General features: G+C 39.1%; 2 protein-coding genes across 6 annotated transcripts in view; one reads left to right on the top strand and one right to left on the bottom strand.

Annotated features, from left to right (window-relative positions):
• Positions 1 to 18132, bottom strand: part of GPR146 (G protein-coupled receptor 146) — a 64973-nt gene extending 46841 nt beyond the window's left edge. For both annotated transcript variants that reach the window (XM_030579171.1, XM_030579168.1), the window contains exon 1: positions 17532 to 18132. The gene's annotated coding sequence lies outside the window, so the exon portion shown is untranslated. The remainder of the gene's footprint in view (positions 1 to 17531) is intronic.
• The window catches only part of C10H7orf50 (chromosome 10 C7orf50 homolog), a 200222-nt gene that overhangs the window by 133132 nt on the left and 47988 nt on the right, over positions 1 to 19102 (top strand). The window lies entirely within an intron of this gene.

Genomic DNA, 19102 nt, shown 5'->3' with positions numbered 1-19102 from the left:
GCTGCAGAGCAGAACAGGCCTTCTGTTAATACACAAGAGCATTACTGTTTTCTTGAACTTTTCCTTCCAATTCAATTATCACTTGTGCCTAGAAACCATAACAGTGACATTTCCTGTTAGGTTGTTTGACAATGCAAAATGCAATACTGCTTCTGGTTTGTAGCGTTTGCCCAGCAGAAGTATTCTAGATTATAAAATAACTAGACACTGTACCCCTGAACTGAATTATAGGCAGTGTTATGTTGATGAATAAAGCTGATTCAGGGTGATACGTTAAATTGGCCCTATTCTATCTGAGGGTTTTCAAATTATGTGAAATCAAGAGGCTTCTGTATTGAGATGTGACACCATTAAAACTTTCTAAATGCCACTCTTTATATTACAAACCTAGACAAAGCTTTAAACCCTGTGAAATAATAGTACAAAAGCGACCAAAATTACAATCACCAGGTATCTGATATAAGCACAAAGAATAAATAATGCTGGATATGTTTATTAAACTCATATAAGGGTCTATCACATATATTATGGCATAGGCAGGAGTCAGGATAATGGGTCAACTCCTCCACTGGCATAAAACAGTGTAGCTCCAATGAAGTCAATGGATCTTCATTGATTTACTCCAGCGAAGGAGCCAGACCAATCAATATTTATACTGCAGCAGTACCAGAAGACCACAGCCAGGCTGGACCTCATTGTGCTAAGCACTGTACAAACACATACTGTAATAAATGAAAATCCCTTCATTCTTTAGCAAATTATACCATTGATGTAACTTAGTCCAGATTGTTCATCATTTGTTGCACATTTATAGCAGAATTTCATTACTGGCTATGCAGTATCAAGATCAGTCAGTCATTTTTCTTGTAATTCTGTATTCCTACATGAAATCTGATTATGATCATTGGATGTTTCAGAGTACACATGTAACATTTCAAGTAATAATATACTTTCTGATGGATAAACATCTTAGCCTTTGATGAGATACTCTACATCAGTGGTGGGCAACCTATGGCCCGCGGTCCGCATGCAGCCCATCAGGGTAATCTGATTGCGGGACATGAGACATTTTGCTGACGTGGACTGTCTGCAGGCACTGCCACGCTTCGCCATTCCCTGCCAATGGGAGCTGTGGGAAGTGCCGGCTAGCACATCCCTTTGGCCCGCCGCTTCCTGCAGCTCCCATTGGCCAGGAACGGTGAGCTGCGAGGCGGGGGTTGTGCCTGCGGACAGTCATCAGCAAAACGTCTCACAATCCACAATCAGATTACCCCAATGGTCCGCATGCAGGCCATAGGTTGCCCACCACTGCTCTACATGCATTTGTAGGGCCATAATGTCCTAATATGGTGGTTATGCTGGGCTATTTTTGTTGTTTGTTCCTATAGTTTTGTTATCCAAAACTACTGATAGAGCATTCTCATTTCAGAGCCCACATCTGTTGCATCTCCCAACATGATAATTCACACAAGCCTATGCTAAAGCAAGCATTAGAGAAAGCAGGAGGCATATTTGTTTATTTGGCCTTTTAAATGTTGTGGCAAACTCTATAGTTTATGATTGTCTCTGATTGAGAAACTGTTGCTTATAGTTACAGCACCCAGATGCTGCAGCAAAGGGTGCTGTCTAAAAACACAAATTCCACTTGAAAAGATAATGCAGCACATACAGAATGTTACGCAAGTGTCTTGATCTCATTTGTGGAGTGTTTCTCCCCATGGCCATTTGTGTAATATGTATTTAAAATGCATGTGTGATGTTAATTCCTTCCCAGGTTCCATAAAATGATCGTGCATGTGATTTTAGAGGTTAAAAGGGCAGACTATTGATCAGTCAGCAAACTGTATAGAAGCTATATATAACAGCTTTTTGACTGTGGAATAGCGTTTTAAAGAGAGTGCTGGAATCCCCCACACTCAGAACATTTAAATCTAGGTATGGCAAAATACAGTAAAATATACACCTCTACCTCGATATAACGCTGTCCTTGTTAGCCAGAAAACCTTACCGCATTATAGGTGAAACCACGTTATATCGAACTTGCTTTGATCCAGTGGCATGCACAGCTCCGCCCCCCCCCCAGAGTGCTGCTTTACCGCATTATATCCGAATTTGTGTTATATCGGGTTGCGTTATATCAGGGTAGAGGTGTATTATATGGGAACAATCTTGCAAAAATGGGCTAAATGATAAAAACATAGTTTTCTTCTATGTAATTTCTAGGATTTTTGTATTGCAAGATACCCTGCATGGGGATGAAAGTGGGTCCTACAAAATATGCCAGATGTTCACTTCATAACTTTGAAAATTAGAAACAGACAAAATAAGATTTGCTGCCATAAACAGTTGTTCGGTTTGTTTTTGCATTTATATAATAATTCATCACTGGGAACAGTGGAAATAAATTCACACATTGTCTCAGTACATTTTCTTCATGCATTAATATCCCGGTGCTTAAATAATCCAGGGCTAACAGTTTTAGTGAGGGGTTGCTATAAGTCGTTTGGAAACCAAGAAGCATTCAATGCATTTTTTCTTTCTTTGTCACTTACAGTAGAAAATTGCTAAGGTTTCCTTTCTCTTTCTCAACTTGCTAACTAGAATAGTCTTTGATAGTGCCCCAGGTTAAAACTGGGCCTCAGTGATACTCTTTGTGGAACGCATGAATTCTTTCATATAAATTGTTACAGTTTTGTAGCCACACTGTAATAAATTAAACTTCAATATCCAAGCTAAATACAGTAGGATAACTGTTCTTCCTATATTTTAAATGGTTATCTAGCTGTGTATTACTGAACATGCAAATGATCCTAGAGTTATAAGAGTTTTTTGTTTGCTTCTTGTCTTGTACATTGTCATCATCAGCAAGTTAACAAAGAAGCAATTTGTACAGGGAAACCTTGAGAAATAATGTGAGAAAAATTGAAAGTTTGGGGCTTATCTGACAGTGTTCTAAACTGAAACAATGGTTACGAATGTGCTTTTGCATACAAATGGTTCTTGCCTCTTGATGTACAATTTTCAATTATGCTTTACTGCATACTGTTCCCTGTGAATTGCACAAGTAATATATACAAACATAATTAAAGTACTACAGCAATTTTTACCTATGGATGTTTTTTTCCTGTTGAAGTTTTCACTTGACTATAATCTAACTGGATTTAGGGGCAAAAAAGCCATTCTGCATCCCTTATTTTCCTTCTTAGCTACCCAAGAACCCATATTAAGTTGACCCAATTGTAGCTTAAAACTACTCCTGGGGTGGACAGAGGTGATCATGTAGAAGTGACTGGCAAGTATTGATGCCAACCTTCCAGACCACTGTTACCCAGAGAATATGGGACCAAACATAAAGTAACTTAATCAAACAGATTTTTATATAGTTAAAAATATAAAACTAGTACTCTTTCCAATTAGTTTATCCTGACCCAGTTGTAATGATTATTAAATTGATGTCATGACTACTTGAAGAGAATGAGACCAATCAGGAATTCTCCTACACTGTTTCTGGTCCTTGCCAACAGGTTGAGAGATCAGCCTGTATCCACACAAAGGTTATCTAAATGTTTCAAACTGCATTAGAACTTGCTTATATGATTGCTTGCTTGGATCTGCCTGACAGAGCGGGGCCCATTCCACCAGCCTCTGCAGATTTGGTGGGCAATTCCAATCTCCAAAATTTGCACAACAGATATCTGAAATACAGTTCACACTTTCAGCCGGTGCTACTCCGTAGTAGAGGGCTCGAGATCTGTCACCCACTTTGGCAGAGCTGTCTTACAGTTGTTGTTTCAATAAACACCTACCGCCAGGACTTGAAGAAGAAAGAACAATTACTTAGCCCACAATAACTGTTGTTCTTTGAGATGTGTTGTCCACGTGTATTTCAAAACCTGCACTCCTTCCTCCCTACTGCAGAGTCCTGGATCAATGGATCTGTTTTAGCGAAGGAACTGAAGGAAATTTCCAGCCATTTTGCCCTTTATGCCCTCGGCTACAGGTTTCTAGCTGTCATACAGACTGCACATGTGACCCCACGGATAATGCTGTTCAAAAAGATTCTGGTCTTGTGTTTATGGGGCACATGCACACCAGAGTGGAAAAAACCTGTGGACAACACATCTTGAAGAACCATGGGGGGAAAAAAAAACATATTCATAATAGATGAAGTACTGGTAGTGGCAAAATAAAAGGCCCAGTCTGCAAATCCATACTCATATAAGTAATTCTAATTGGCACTGCAGAATAATTAGATTCCATACTGTAACTGAAGTAATTCTTCTATCAGAAAGAGTTTGTCAAATCAGACCTTAAGTGACAACCAGCTACCCTGAAACTCATGGCAGCTAACAAAATACAATTAGCAATTTAGTGCTTGACTAATATAACTGGAGAAAGTCCCCAGTTACTTTAGTATATAAGAGATTGGCTAAATACTTACAAATTCTCTATTCATTTATCAATCAGGGTTGTGAAAAATGATAAATACACCTCTACCCTGATATAACGCCATCCAATATAACATGAATTCAGATATAACGCAGTAAAGCAGCGCTTTGGGGAGGCGGGGCTGCGTACTCCGGAGGATCAAATCAGGTTCGATATAACCCGATTTCATGTATAACACGGTAAGATTTTTTGGCTCCCGAGGACAGCGTTATATCAAGGTAGAGGTGTATTTGCAAGTTTTATGATACTGGAAACACTAGGTTCTTGTTTCAGTCTGAGAATTAAAACTTTATTCTAAAAAGCTGCCAGGGAAGTGATGAGGCTATCAAGGAAACAATAAGGGAGTTATCGGACTGCCTAGAAGAGAAGGGGCTGGATGCAATTTTGAACCTGTTGTGTTTCTGCGAATTCTCCATGTGGGATTTCAGTCATTGTTTTTATTCAAATGAAATGATGAACAAATGGATTAAACAAAATACCAGTTGTGGCGGTACTGGATCTCCTTGAATAGATTAAGGATGCGCAAGTAACCTTGACATTGAGGTTGTAAGAGTAATCTGAGACTTTATTGGAAAAGGTTGGGTTCTTCCCCCCCCCCCCCCGCCCTCCTTTAGATTTCTAATAACCAAATCCTAATAGTTTAATTTAGGTGTTTCAAGTCCACTGTTCATTCAGAATTAACAGATGATAGTTTTCCTTCCTTGTGGTTGTGCTGCCTTAAACTAGAGCTAAACTGTACTTGAGATGATTACACTTTTAACTTTTTATCTCTTTTCTGTCTATATTACATATTTTGTTAAGATTTTAGTATGAATCTTTCTTTCATTTTATTTTGCAGTCAACTTTTGCCTCCCCCTTTAGAAACAAGCAAACAAAACCAAACTAAACAAACCAAAGTTATATGACATTTCACCAATGAAAAGTTTCTCTGTTCTTTGTTTGTAGTTTTTTAATTTAATGGAGACTTAAATTTATACAATGTATCAACTGTACCTAAGCTGCAGTATTAATTTGCATCTTTAACATGACCAATTTTCTAGTCAATCATTATAAAATTCATTTTAAAAATATTCGACTGTGGGCCTCCTTTATCAACACTTTCTTGTGTTAGCAGTTGAAAAAATATTATACATTAATCTGCTGCTCTCAGTTGCAAGTATAGTAACAGTAGTTGTAATCTCAGGTGTAACTCCTTTTGTACTTGGACCAGATACCAGTTATGTATTATTTTCATCCAGATGATTAGCCTCTGATATATTTTGATAACAAATGTCTAAAATGTGTCCTCGTCTCTTTCAAACTTAAGCACACTTTTTTTTGTCTTTCTGTCAAATAATGATGCCTATTAGCGCTATCTGCGGTTGCTCTTGTGCCTGATTCTCACAGCTGGCACAAGTAAATCTAGTTATATCATGTAATTATGCTCCCAGTTGAACAGTCTATTATTCATTGTATGATCTCCACCTCACCTGTATTAAACTTCTATGCCTGACAACTATGGGAGGGTATCAGCTCCACAAGATGAAGAGTATACGGAATGCATCCAGAAATTCTCTGTGTGTGTTTGTGGGAGGGAGTAACCGGGGAAATAGTGGATGGAGGATTTTATTAAACAGAAAGATGGGGAAATCAGGACAGTGTCAGTGTGACCTAGCCACGTCATGATAAAAAGGGAGATATTGTGATCCCCGGAGGTTAAATTATTAACACTGCAGAGCTTCTACATCACAAACCAGCTTGTACTCCACAACATACGGCACTGGAGCATGACTAGTAAACATCTTACTAACATTTCAGCCTGTTCCTGGTAGGATAGTACACTTATGAGCCAGAGTCTGTCTGTGGCTACTGGTCTGGCAGTGTTGTCTGAACTGGCTCTGCTGCTGCTTACTCATTTGATCCTGCTAAGTGAAGAGCACTTTGCAGTAGCAGGGTTTGTAATGTGAATGTCCAAATTAGACCAAGATCCTCAGGGAACGAAATGTCTTCCTTCACGATTAAGCCGCCTGTACACCAATGGTGTTATAACCATAATATCTTAGAAGGGTTCTAATTTGAGGGTAAAATTAAATATATAAATTCTTTGAAATATTATGAACTAAATCCAGATTTTGTTCAGCATTTCTAGGGGAAGAAATAATTTAACTTCAGTTTGTTCTCTGTAATAGGTAACTAACTAGCTGCATTTCAAATATTTGCTCTACTGTTCAAATATTGATTTAATGTTAGAAGAAAAAAGTTAGTCTAATGTTTGAGGAATTGGAGAATTTGAACCTGAACACTTTTCTGTTCTATGTCATTAGGTCTATACTAATTCGTCTAAGCACTTTGTACAAAACATAAGTTCCTCATTATGAAAATCAATTTGATAAATGTACGTGTGCAGTTTTTAATAATGCCCATTACCGGATGCATATATTTTAAAAATAATATATTTGAATGTTTCACATTTTACTGGTTTGTGAAAGAAAAGCCTAATAACATTACAGTACTCCTTTAATACCAAAAATGTGGTAATTTTCTTCTAAAGGAATTGGAAGTATAAAGGATGGCTATAATTACAATTTTCACTTAATTCACCGAAGTTATATTAAATAGGTTGCATATGCTTAATGTAATATATTTAAATAAAAAGAATACATTTATAAGTCAGAGCTAAGGTAATACAACAAAATTCAATTACTGAAGAAAATATCAATTTTTCTGAGTGAACTATTATATCTAATAAACTTTGAAAGTATTTATTCCACTTTCATTATCTTTTTTCCCTGTACTCCTCTTCCTAAGATACATAAATGACTCTTATTAAAGATTTTTTGGCTGCACTGCAAATAAAAACAGGCATTTCAGGCAGCTCTACATTATTTTCATATTGTGGCAACATATCTCCCGATGAGTGCGTTTTAACCAGAAAGGATATCTATGGCCCAGTGCATCACTACTTTGTATTCTATCACCCTGACACTGACTTAATTACAAAACAGCTAAAGGTGAAAATATTTCACTCCTTTAGAGGAATAACTAACATGCAGCAGTGTCCTAAAATATCTAGCCACTAGGTAGCTGAATGAAGAACTCTGAAGATAATTATATAGATTTGAGATGGGATAGATGTAGTTCTGCTCTCATTTGTTTTGTGTTGTTTAAAGGGAAACCGTGAATGAATTCCTTTTCCTCAGATTAGCATGATTAATTTCAAAAGACAATGAGCAGCTCTATAGCATGGAAAAATCAGAAATATGTATATAAAGTACATTTCAAGTGGGTAGCAACCATAGGTGCTGGAACTAGGGGACTGCAGCATCCCCTGGTTTGAAGTGGTTTCCATCGTATACAAGGTTTACAGTTTGCTCTAATGGCTCTCAGCACCCCCACTGTACAAATTGTTCCGGCATGCCTGGTAACATCTTTCAAACACTGATTGTACTGAGGACTATCTTCTTCAGTTCTGTACAGCACAAAGCACATTGTCCATGCTCAGTAAATAATAAAGATAGATCCATTCTAATTCCTCGGTTCAATAGTTATTACATGCTCTGTTTTATAATGCAGAATCTTTAATCTGTTACTTGATTTTAACCTCAGTCAACCTGGCATTGCCTCTGGCTTCCAGTAGAATACTGAGCTGAATTAGCACTTCAGAGAGGGAACTTCTCTAAGGGCAAGTGGTGGCAGATGACAGAACAAGAAGCAATGGTCTCAAGTTGCAGTGGGGGAGGTCTGGGTTGGATATTAGGAAACACTATTTCACTAGGAGGGTGGTGAAGCACTGGAATGGGTTACCTAGGGAGGTGGTGGAATCTCCTTCCTTAGAGGTTTTTAAGCCCAGCTTGACAAAGACCTGGCTGGGATGCTTTAGTTGGGGTTGGTCCTGCTTTGAGCAGGGGGTTGAACTAGATGACCTCCTGAGGTCTCTTCCAACCCTAATCTTCTATTATTCTAAGTCTACATTGGCGCAGCTGCACTGATGCAGCACTCTCCCGTCGGCATAATTACTCCATCTTGGCGAGAAACGTAAGCTATGTTGGCGGGAGAGCATCTCCCGCCAACATAGCGCTGGTGTGGACAGCGTGAAACTTGTATTGCTCATGGTAGGGGTGCTTTTTCACAAACCCTGAGTGACATAAGTTTGATTAACTTAACCGGTAGCGTAGACCTGTACTAAACAGGAATGAGATGAGAGGAAACGTATAAGGCAAAGGATGGCAACAGATGGCAAATGGAGAACAGAGCAGCTTTAACCACTTTAATCACACTATCCAGATGCTGTTGTATTTTAGTATATGTAAACATCAAATTCTCTCTATTGGGCTAGGTTCTTAATTATATCATATTTTATTAAAATTAAGCCTTCAGTGTTGTTAAAAAAATCCCTAGATCTGAAGGATCAATTAAAAAAATGTTGCTCACAAAAAATACTTAAGGATTGAAGTTCTACTTTAGTTTAATATAGTCATCAGTTTAGTATAATCCTGCTTTTCTAAATTGCAGGAAGAGAGGAAGTCTATCAACTAAAAACCTTAGTTTACTTTGGTAATGTTACCCTCTCATAACAAAAGTCAAATTTTCTTTGTAGCCAGTCATACAGTCTGTTCTAATTATTAGAACACTGCAGTACTCTGCAGTTTAACAACTGTTGTGCAGCTACCCATCCAAAAGTAGCAAGCAAGAGTGTGAATCCTTTTAAAAAAACGAACAGAAGTTTAATCTGCCGACTACTTAGAGCAGAAATTGCAGGGGCTGAGAGTGGAGGTTTTATTGATCACAACCCCATTTTAAAATACAGAAAGCAAACCAGCATCTTGCCACTACAGAGAGAAATTGACACGGCTAGAAAAGCTTAGAACTCCGCTTGGATTCTAGTTATTTCCCCGGCTGCTAGTGTTTGTGTTTCCTGGATTTGCTCTGCAGTTCTCTTTGGGCAGGGATGTCAGTGCATTTGCTGAATAGTTAAACCCTGTGATCCAGGAAATAATAGCTCCAGCTGCCAAAGGACAGCATCTAAAGCAAGAAAAGAATTGAACAAACAAATCACTGAAGACAAAATAGATATGATCCAGAAATAAATTGTTTGTCTCCTTGGTGTAAGAAGAAGTGTTTATGTAATGTTGTTGAAAACATGTGAGGTTTATATGGTATGAAAACTGCTCTATCTTGTGCCCTGGTGAGCTGCTCCACTTCCCCTTGTTCCTCTCCCCTCAGACTTCACAGTGGTGCAGGCTTGCTTCATTTTTCTCCCTCCCTAGCAGGAAGAGGCAACACATCCTCATCTACTTGAAGGACAGCTGTGCTAGCATTACCTTCACAACATTCTTCTATTATTTTCCTTTTTGTCCATCTGCTCACTCCCCCATGACACACCCCTCTTCTGCATCCATAGATCTGTACCCCTTCCTCCCGCCTACTGGTTCCATTTCCCCATCCCTCTTACCACCAGCAGTTCCCACCTGCTTTCTTCCCCCCTTCTCCCACCAGCAGAAATGCAGATCCCACAAGCACAACCTCTGTTGTCTGCTGACTTCTGATGACATTTGCCCCAACTGTGGTGCTCCCTCCATCCCCACCCCCTCCACTTTCCACACGTGTCTCTGCCACCACCTCTGCCCCTCTCCTGCCCCTATTCTTAACATCACACCTTTCCCTCCTTCCCTTCCTCCCTCCACTTTCTTGCTGTATCTGAAATGCCCTCTCAGTGTCTCAAATGATTTCAGTCATTCATTTTCTATCTCGCTCCCTCTGTCTCTTGGCTCTCACAGAGACCTAAATCCCTTCATCAGGCACTGCATCTGCGTCTGCCTTCTCTTGTGGAGGTGTCTCCTCTTCTCATATGCCCTCCATGGATCAGATGTTGGTGGGGTTATTGCGATTCTTCTCTCCTGTTCCTGCCACTTCTCTATGCCATGTTCCTTGCTAAACAACTCTACTTCTCCAGCTTCACTGAACCCCAGACTCACTGCCCCAGCTGCCTTTTCACTGTCTTTACTCACTCCTCGAACCCTCCCCTCCTTTTGCCACCACTCCTCTCTGCGCACGATCTTGCCAATTTCTTCCAAGAGTGACAGAATACAGTATGGCTTTCCCTCTCCCTTGAGCTTGTCTTCAACTACCGCCTCATCTCTCTTCTCCCTTTCCTCTCTAAACTCTTTGAACATGGTGTCAGCAATCAGGGTCTGGAGTTCCTCTCCTCCTAGACCCTCTTGAAACTAGTTTCAACTCCATGCACTGCATTGAAATTGCTCTTGCCAAAGGCTCTAATATCCTTTGCCACCATCAACCATGTTCTTCTTGAACCATGTACTCCCTTCACTTCAGCGACTCTGGCCTCTCCTTGTTCTCCTCCTATCTCTCTAATCACTTGTTCGGTGAGTTCTTTGGACAATCCCCTTCATCCGCCCTCCAACTTTCTCTGAGGGTTCCACAGGGTTCTACTTTTGATCCCTTTCTATTCTTCCTCTACACCTTATTTCTCGGCAGTCTCATTCGCAAACCCAAATTCAACTACCATCTGTATGCTGATGACTCACAGATCTACCTGTCTACTCCAAACCTGTCTCCTTCTGTTCAACTACAGTCTATGCCTGTGTCTGGCATCTCCTGTTGGATGTCTAGCCATCAGCTCAAGTACAACATGGCCAAAACAGAGCTTCCCATCTTCTCTCCCAAGCCCCTCCCCATTACCTCCTTTCTCTGTTAGTGTGGTCAACACCACTATCCTGCCTGGCACTCAGGCCTGTACCCTGGGTGTCATCTTTGACTCAGGCCCCCTTCTAGGTCTTCACATCCATGCTACATCTAACTCTTGCTTATTTTTTCTGCATAACATACAGCCTTTCTCAGCTTTCATTCACCATCAAGATGTCGACTCTCTTGCCTCTGCTCAACCCATAATGCCAGCCTCCTGCACCCACTGCTTAAATTTTCTAAGAAGCATCTGTGTGCTTCCTCTCCTCCCCCAACATGCTGCTGCTCATACATGGGAGGAGCTACCCATAAACATCTGCAAAGTAACCTCCTTCAAATTCCTCATTAAACTCTACTGTGATGCCTACAAAAAACGTAACGACAAATAGGGAGCTGGTGTGCTGAGACCACTGCCTATCATGCTGATCAGTTTTGTCTCATTGTTTCCATGCGTTACTCCATCTTTCTGTCTGTATCCACCTGTTGCATCTTGTTTAATGCTTTGACTGTAGACTCTCTGGGCACTGATCATCTTTTTCTTCTCTGTTTGTACATGGCCTAGCACAGTGGAGCCCTGGTCAATGACTCCTATATAAAATTATTACAATATACATTTCTTCCCCTTGCGCAGTAAGTATTCATTCAGGGATTTGTTTGATACTCTAGCTAATATGAGCTATGAGCTGAAAGAAAACTATGTGACTTCCTCTACCACAAAGGTGTAAAGATTAATTTTCAGAAATAGAATGTTCCAAACTGAAATCAGGAAATAACTTTCATACTTGTGAATTAAACAGTTAATATTTATGTTTATAATTTGAAAATGTTCTGTAGCGAGGTAGAAGACGTTTTAGGATAAGGTAAGTTTTAGCATAACTGAAAAAGACTGACTCTTTTTGATTCTGTGGTTTGGGGGGGGTTGGTTTTTTGTTTTGTTTGTTTTTATAAATCCTTGCTTTTATGCTACTTACAATGATCTACTTCAGAGGCGTTAGAGAGGCAAGATGGATGAGGGAGTATCTTTTATTGGACCAACTTCTGTTAGTGAATGAGACAAGCTTTCGAGCTACACAGAGCTCTTCTTCCAGTAAAAAATACTACTACCTCACCCACCTTGTCTCTCTAATGTCCTGGGACCAACATGGCTATAACAACACTGCAAACTACTTCAGTATGTCTGTTGAAAGGCAAACAAGTTTTATTGAGTATTTTTACTTAACAGTCGACAGGTTTTAATTTGGGGTCTTAAATCATAATTGGTTTTCAATTTTCTGCTCTGCCTCACAGAAACATAATGAAGGTACACCTGATGCTATGAAAAACAGATGTCATTTTAGTGTTCTAGTACTATGTAGTAAATGTAGAGAGTTTTCAGGTTAGTGTCCCAGACAGTTATCAGAGAACTAGCAAGAGCAGAAAACGTACAAACTTAATCGAGAAATCTGGTATTTTGGGAACAGATTACACTTTAATTTCAATGCATCTTCAAATACAGAATAAAATGGATATATTTTTCCAGAGGACTTTCAAGGAGACCTTCTCTCATAGCTTATGAGTGCACTACAGAAGTACATAATCTGATCAAAATCTATATCAAGATAATTCAATTCTTCTCTTGCTCTCCTGATGTTTTTAAAGTTTCATATGAAGGTTCCTCAAAGAGCAACCTCTCTTATGGTGGAAGAAGGCAGGAATTGTACCTCTGTTCTGAGATGGAGCTTTTACTCAGATCCTCAAATGTCTAAGAATCTCTTTTTGAAACCAATGCAGCATAGTATTCAGAGTCTACATTAGCTATAGAGTTGCCACCAATCATTCTTTTAATAAGATGTAACCATTTGGAGTTGATAATTTTGGATTGGATGAGAGAATAACAGATCCAGAAGAAGCTAGAAAATCTAAGAAACTTTAGTATAGACTCTTAGAAATCTTGCTCAGTGCATGAGCCATAAGCAGCAGTTTTTGCTGTGTTTGTTTTCTTGAGTTTAAAGTTCCAAGGTCTCAGGTGTGCTTCAAAGATTCCCACTGAAATCCATGGAAACCACATATGTTTGAGCACAGAACATGTCCACTGAAAAATTAGCAGCGAGAAACTGAATCATTTGTATCGAGTTATTATTAGACATACCCAAAGTCAAATGTAAATGCTGGAACATGCTCCTACAGCAGTTCCTTGTTTTGATTAAAATTGGCCCCAATTCTCCATCTCCCTGGACCACAGGCAGGCATTTATCCTGTTGTAAAGTGTGTGCAAGGTGAGTATGGTAGTTCTGAATGGTACAGTTCACAATGGTAGGATTTTTTGTGCCGCTTGCATTGGTCTGAATGTGCTGGGCAATGCACAATCAGGTCCATTGTACTCTAGCTATTATTCTGAGAATTTTAGATCAGAGATGTAGAATAGTGAATTGGGATGTTATAGAACAAGTTAATTTTGCTAAAAAATGAATTCCCGTAATGTAAAATTGCCCTCACTATTTGTTTTTTAGTCCATTTTGGTGCTTTGTCTGATATTTGGGCTATGGCAAATAGAAATACACATAAGTATGGTAATTATAAGGAATAAATGGTAGAATATTTAAATAGTTATTTAAAAGTCCCTAATAAATCAAATTATAGAGGTCCTGGTTCTCTCAAATTAGTAATTTGTCACTCTCCAGTTAGGTAATCCTTTCTCTTAATTTAGGTGGAAGGATGTACAGTTAGAGAGATGACAGCAGAGAATGAATCCCAGAGCACTAATTTCCCCTAGTTACATATTCTGTTGAATTCTGGAGCTGAGACTAATGATGACAGATTAATAATTAAGTAGATACTTTTTAAAAAGTATGCAAAAATGTGAAACTCATTACCTTTTACAACAACAATTCATTTCTTCCTAAGTGAAATATCAGGACCTGTATACAGCAGTTTGCAGAAAACCTATCTTGCCTAGAGAAAACTGCCCTTCATCTTTCATTTAATAATTACAGTCTCATGCCTTCATAACTTTTCAGTATGTAGAAGAAAATTGTGCCTCTCGAACCATTTTTTACTACAGCTTGTCTATATATTAAAGTAGATAAACTGCAGAAAACCAATCAGTTTAAGAGTCCGTCCGCTGTTTAATGACATCACAGGAAAACTGAAAGTGCTCAGTTGAATCCATCTAATGCCATCAGCATGAACCACCAGTATAAGTAGGAGGTCACAGATCCTCAAAGGTATTTCGGTGTTTCCAATTCAAATCAATGCAAACTAGATGCCTGAATACCTTGGAGGATGTGGGCCAAGATGTCCAGAAGTCTTATGATGATCAAGAAGTGTCAGATCATGTTCATCTGAAAGAGACCAAAACATTCTTTCTCCACTCAGTATAGACAAATATAGTGTTTCAGCCAAGCCTGGTTATTCATCTCTTTAAATGGGAGGTAATTACTGCGGTGGTTCATGACCACACTACCATCCTTCTTTCGGTGGTGCAGGTCCTCACCAGGAGCGTTTCCACTGATGTCAGAGGGGCAGTGTGGGAGGCTGAGAACCTGGGCTGTCAACTCGGTTTGCAGCTCCCCGCTGGGAACCCAGTTGCCCCCCAAACTCCTCATTCTCTGCTGGCACATGGCAACCACCTGGGCTCTTGGATCCCCTCCAGGAACTCAGCAGCCACCCAGGCTCACGGCAGGTGCCTGGCTCCAAGTGGGATGCCGGCACCTTAGGGGCAGCCCGGCTCAGAGTGGGAAGCCCCACACCTGCCCTGAGATGACAGCACAAGCTGTGAGCAGCCTTTTTGTCAGTTGACAAGAATGACAAGTCAACAAGCCGATGTAAGTAACCCCACAATGTCTACATGGACACTTGGTCGCCATAACTACACTGACATAAACCCTACACCTCTCATGGAGGTGGAGTTATGATGTTGGCGTAGTAGGGCACTTACATCAGCGGGAGCAAGGCTATAGTGCATTCATAGACACAATTAGGTCAACGTAAGCTGCCTTACATCAACCTAACTCAGTGTAGACCAGGCCTTAGACTTTTCAGAGAGTACTTAAGAGAAGAGTGGTGAGGGGTATGTGAAATTCACCTCAAACAGAAGGACAGTGCAAGCCATTTGTATTACTTAAGTCACATTTAAGCCCTGTTCTGAAGGCTTAAGTGGGATTTATGTGGCACATAGGCCGCTCTGCATAGGTGTGTATTTTGCTGTAAGAGTAGTAGAAAAAGTGCTAGTTCATTTGTTGTGGGAGTGACCGCCAACGTTCCTTAACCTTAGGTGTTGTCATTTGCTCAGGGTGGCCTACGGAGGCAAAGGACAAAACAAGGAAAGCATTGTTGGATGAGTGGTTAGGGGAAAGAGTAGAATTTGGGGTAGCTGGGCATGTGTCAAAAACTAGCAATATTGTCACTATGATGAATTGTATGTAACCATGTTCTTTTATTTTTAATGGATGTTACTTAATTATATGTTGACCAGCTGCTCTGCCAAGTATCTTTTTTTGTATATGGTACTGAAGATTGGAACAATGAAAAAAAAATTTGATGTGTTGCTACCTCAGAAATTATTACCTAAGCTATTTCCAACATTTGATTGAAAAAATATGTGCTTTAAAAATATTTAAGTAAATACTTGTGCAAAAGTAACAGCTCCTCAGTTCAGTTATGGAGACTTTAACCAAATTCCATTGTTAGACTGGTAATTTGCAAGATTTAATGTCTTTTGTATTTTCATAGAATGGAAACAATAAAGTGGCCATAAAAGGCCAAGTTTCCAAAGAAGGAACAATGAGTGCTGCTGCACAATGTGCATGCACCTGTTGTACCAACAAAATTCCACAGATGTGCAAGCAAAGCAGATAATTGCACACCTAGCTACTAATCTGCACCTATAATTACCTCATTTGCATGCAAAAAATATGACTTTACAAATGATCGGGACCTAAACCTCAGCTAACACTGTCTTAAGAAATGATCCTTCAACGTGGATAGTCGAACATTTGTATTTTTAAGAAGATTATAAAAGATTATTGAGAATGTCATACGGCTTGTCAAAACTGTCACCAGTGTAGTTTTCTTAGCTTCATAAAATTAACCAAAAGGATTTTAAAAAAACAAACTTTCATTTTTCAGTTACTTCCAACAGTTAGAATGAGCTTCACATCATGTAGTATTCCTTAAAATTCATCCTTGACATAAATGAGGTTCCCTGCTTTGAACGTGTTTTAAGGCACCAAGGGATGAATACAGCCTGCTGGAGCACAAGTGGGAAGGCACAGAAAGTCTCTTCTTCCCATCCTTCACCCCTACAGTCATTCAGGCATGCTCCCTCTATAATTTGCAGGATTGTGCTGGATGGGTGCAGATACTTATTGCACCAGCCCACACGACACATTCCTCAGGGGACTTTAGAGGAACCCAGTTCCTCCCTCATCCCACCTGCAATAGGTCAGCATATATGTTGCTGTCACCAGCAAGTGCTAGCCAGCATAGAGGGCATGTATGGTGCTTTTGCTCAAAGGGCACCCCCACATTAAGGTACAGTGGCTCTCCAGGCCTAGCCGGAACACTATGAAAGAAGATGCATACTCAGTATTTTTGCTCATCCTTGCTGTGGTCAGAATCGATCCCTTATCATAGTCTCATTATTATCTAAAGGGTTTTCTGCATTAGTAATCTGTCTGCACCACTTTCTGCTTGTATCTCCCTGTGAAATGCTATGTCAGTTATTATGGCTGAATGTTTAAAGTGCTGAGTATACCTATGTAACATTTTTCAAACAATATATCAACCAAAAAAAAGCCACCTTGGGTGTAATAATAAATGATTTAGAAATGCCTTTAAAAGATACCTTGTATGTACATGTTGATGTCAGTTGAGACTGACCAACATATATACAATTTGCTATAATTTATGTTTTAAATAAGCACACAGAACTCAGTTTAGGTATGTAGTGTAGCTGTTATGATGATTAAGGGCTCTGTAAAATAAGTCAAACAAATGCATATCTGCCATATTAGAACTTCATTACTGGCAGTTTCTCAAATTCAGTTCAGTTTCAACTTGTGGTCCCTGCAGTGTTTCATAATTAAAATAGCAAACAGACCTCCAAGAGCATGGAACACTGGAGTGGGTGGAGTTGCGTAATGGCCTGATCATACCTTGTCAATAAACAAAACTAAACACAAAAACCCAAGGAAATATATTCTGTGAATATTTGATAATTCTCTGTGAAGATCAGTGACCTAGCAGAATTTTAAAATGATATAAATCAAATTTACTTAAATAGTATGTAACTTTAAATATTCAGTCTTCAGAGAGCTGAGTTAACAAGAAACACTTAAACTTTTTATAGAAACTACAGTGGAAATGTGCATTGTTGATTTCAAACTTGAGAGACTGAATCATTAAAAACAGCACCAACTTACCCACTGTTTTCCTTGTGATCCTGTCTTTTGCGTTGAGCATGTATTTTTATAAGTTTCAGCTGCGTTAGACTGTGTATTGCAATGGTCTTACTCTTTTGAATGCAGTTTCAGAAGCTTTCACAGCAGTGGTTGACGTTCTAGCCAGTGAGTGTACTTTTTGCTGAATAAGATTCCATTTTTTCTTTTCTCTTTCACCACTTAACATCCTTTCACTGTAAAATTCATCCCTTTTCTGAAGTGTAGGATGATGCACTTGTCCATAGAAGTTTTTCCAGGCAGGATTCAAATTAAAAACAACTCTTTCATTTTCTGAACTCCGTAAGAGAGCAGAAGGAGCATAGAAAGCAGAAGGAAAATTAAAACATTATCTTCCCACCATCCCTCTCAAAATCATCTGAGTGCTGAAAATGTAGTTTGTCTCGGTGTTCAAAGTTTAACTTTAGGAAGACGGAGAAAGTGGAAAGCAAACTGAATGCTGTAGTAGAGATTTCTCTCTTCCCCCACTGGGCCCCATGCCGACTGTTTTTATTGATTTCAATCACTGGAGGCTAGCTAGTTCTCAGAAGAAACACTGTGTAATGTGTTCTTTCCTGGCTTTCATTAAAGAAACTCAATGCAGTGCGGTCACGCTGCCGAGTTTGCCTGGCAACCTGCCTACTCTCTGTGGTACTTCTTTCATTGGAGGAGACCAAGCTCTTGTTTTCTTCTTCAGCAAGAACTTCAAAACATCTTATTCTGTTTCTACCTTTCCTAAGTCTAAAGCTGCTCAATATTTGGGGTAATTTTATCCGCATCCTTAAAGAGAAAACTTTAAGTGATGCAAGTGCTGAATACTTCGTTGTTTGTCCAAATGTTCCCATAACAATCTCAGACTCCTTTTATTTAAAATCATTCTGTTCATTTAATCTTTGCGGGGGCTAGCAGAGGATGGAGTAATTTTACAAATCTAAGTACCAAATAAGTGGGTAAAAATGTTTTTCTGATCTTGTTCTGTCTTCTGCTGCATTGCTATTTAATCAGAATGAGTTGGTTTAATTAAGCAAACCATGGTAAGGGAGGAAGTAAAATACTACTGCAGATAGGTACAGATTCCTGTCAGTGCCATAGTTACAGGCTAAGCAAAGCTGCATTTGCAAGACTGCTGTTGTTGTTCCTTAGGCCTGTGTTGTGTTCAGAGTAATGACACTGAAGTATGACTGATAGAAATTGGGAAATAAAATACTAATTCAGGTTTCAGAACTTGATCAGTTTCAGTTCATATCACTTTAAAGTAATATAAATTCTAGTGGAATTTAATTGACATAATAGTTTTTGCAAATATTTTTCTCCCATGTGTACTTAAACTCTTCTATTTAATTTAAATTTACTAAAAAAATTTACTAAAGAAATTCAGCATTTCTTATTGATGACATTTTGTGTACTCTTCAGAAGCATGTATGCAGATATATTAAATAGTTAACGCTTTTAATTGGCTACATTTTGATGCCGGTGAAATTGCATGCCTGATTATTTAATTTTAATTGCAAATTATACCTGCCTCTTGTGTTTGAGAGATACAGTAGATTCTATTT

This window comes from Gopherus evgoodei, chromosome 10, assembly GCF_007399415.2.
Source record: "Gopherus evgoodei ecotype Sinaloan lineage chromosome 10, rGopEvg1_v1.p, whole genome shotgun sequence".
In the NCBI taxonomy this organism is placed as follows: domain Eukaryota; kingdom Metazoa; phylum Chordata; order Testudines; family Testudinidae; genus Gopherus; species Gopherus evgoodei.
The sequence above is the reverse complement of the archived record's forward strand: the minus strand, read 5'-3'. Positions and strand labels throughout refer to the sequence as shown.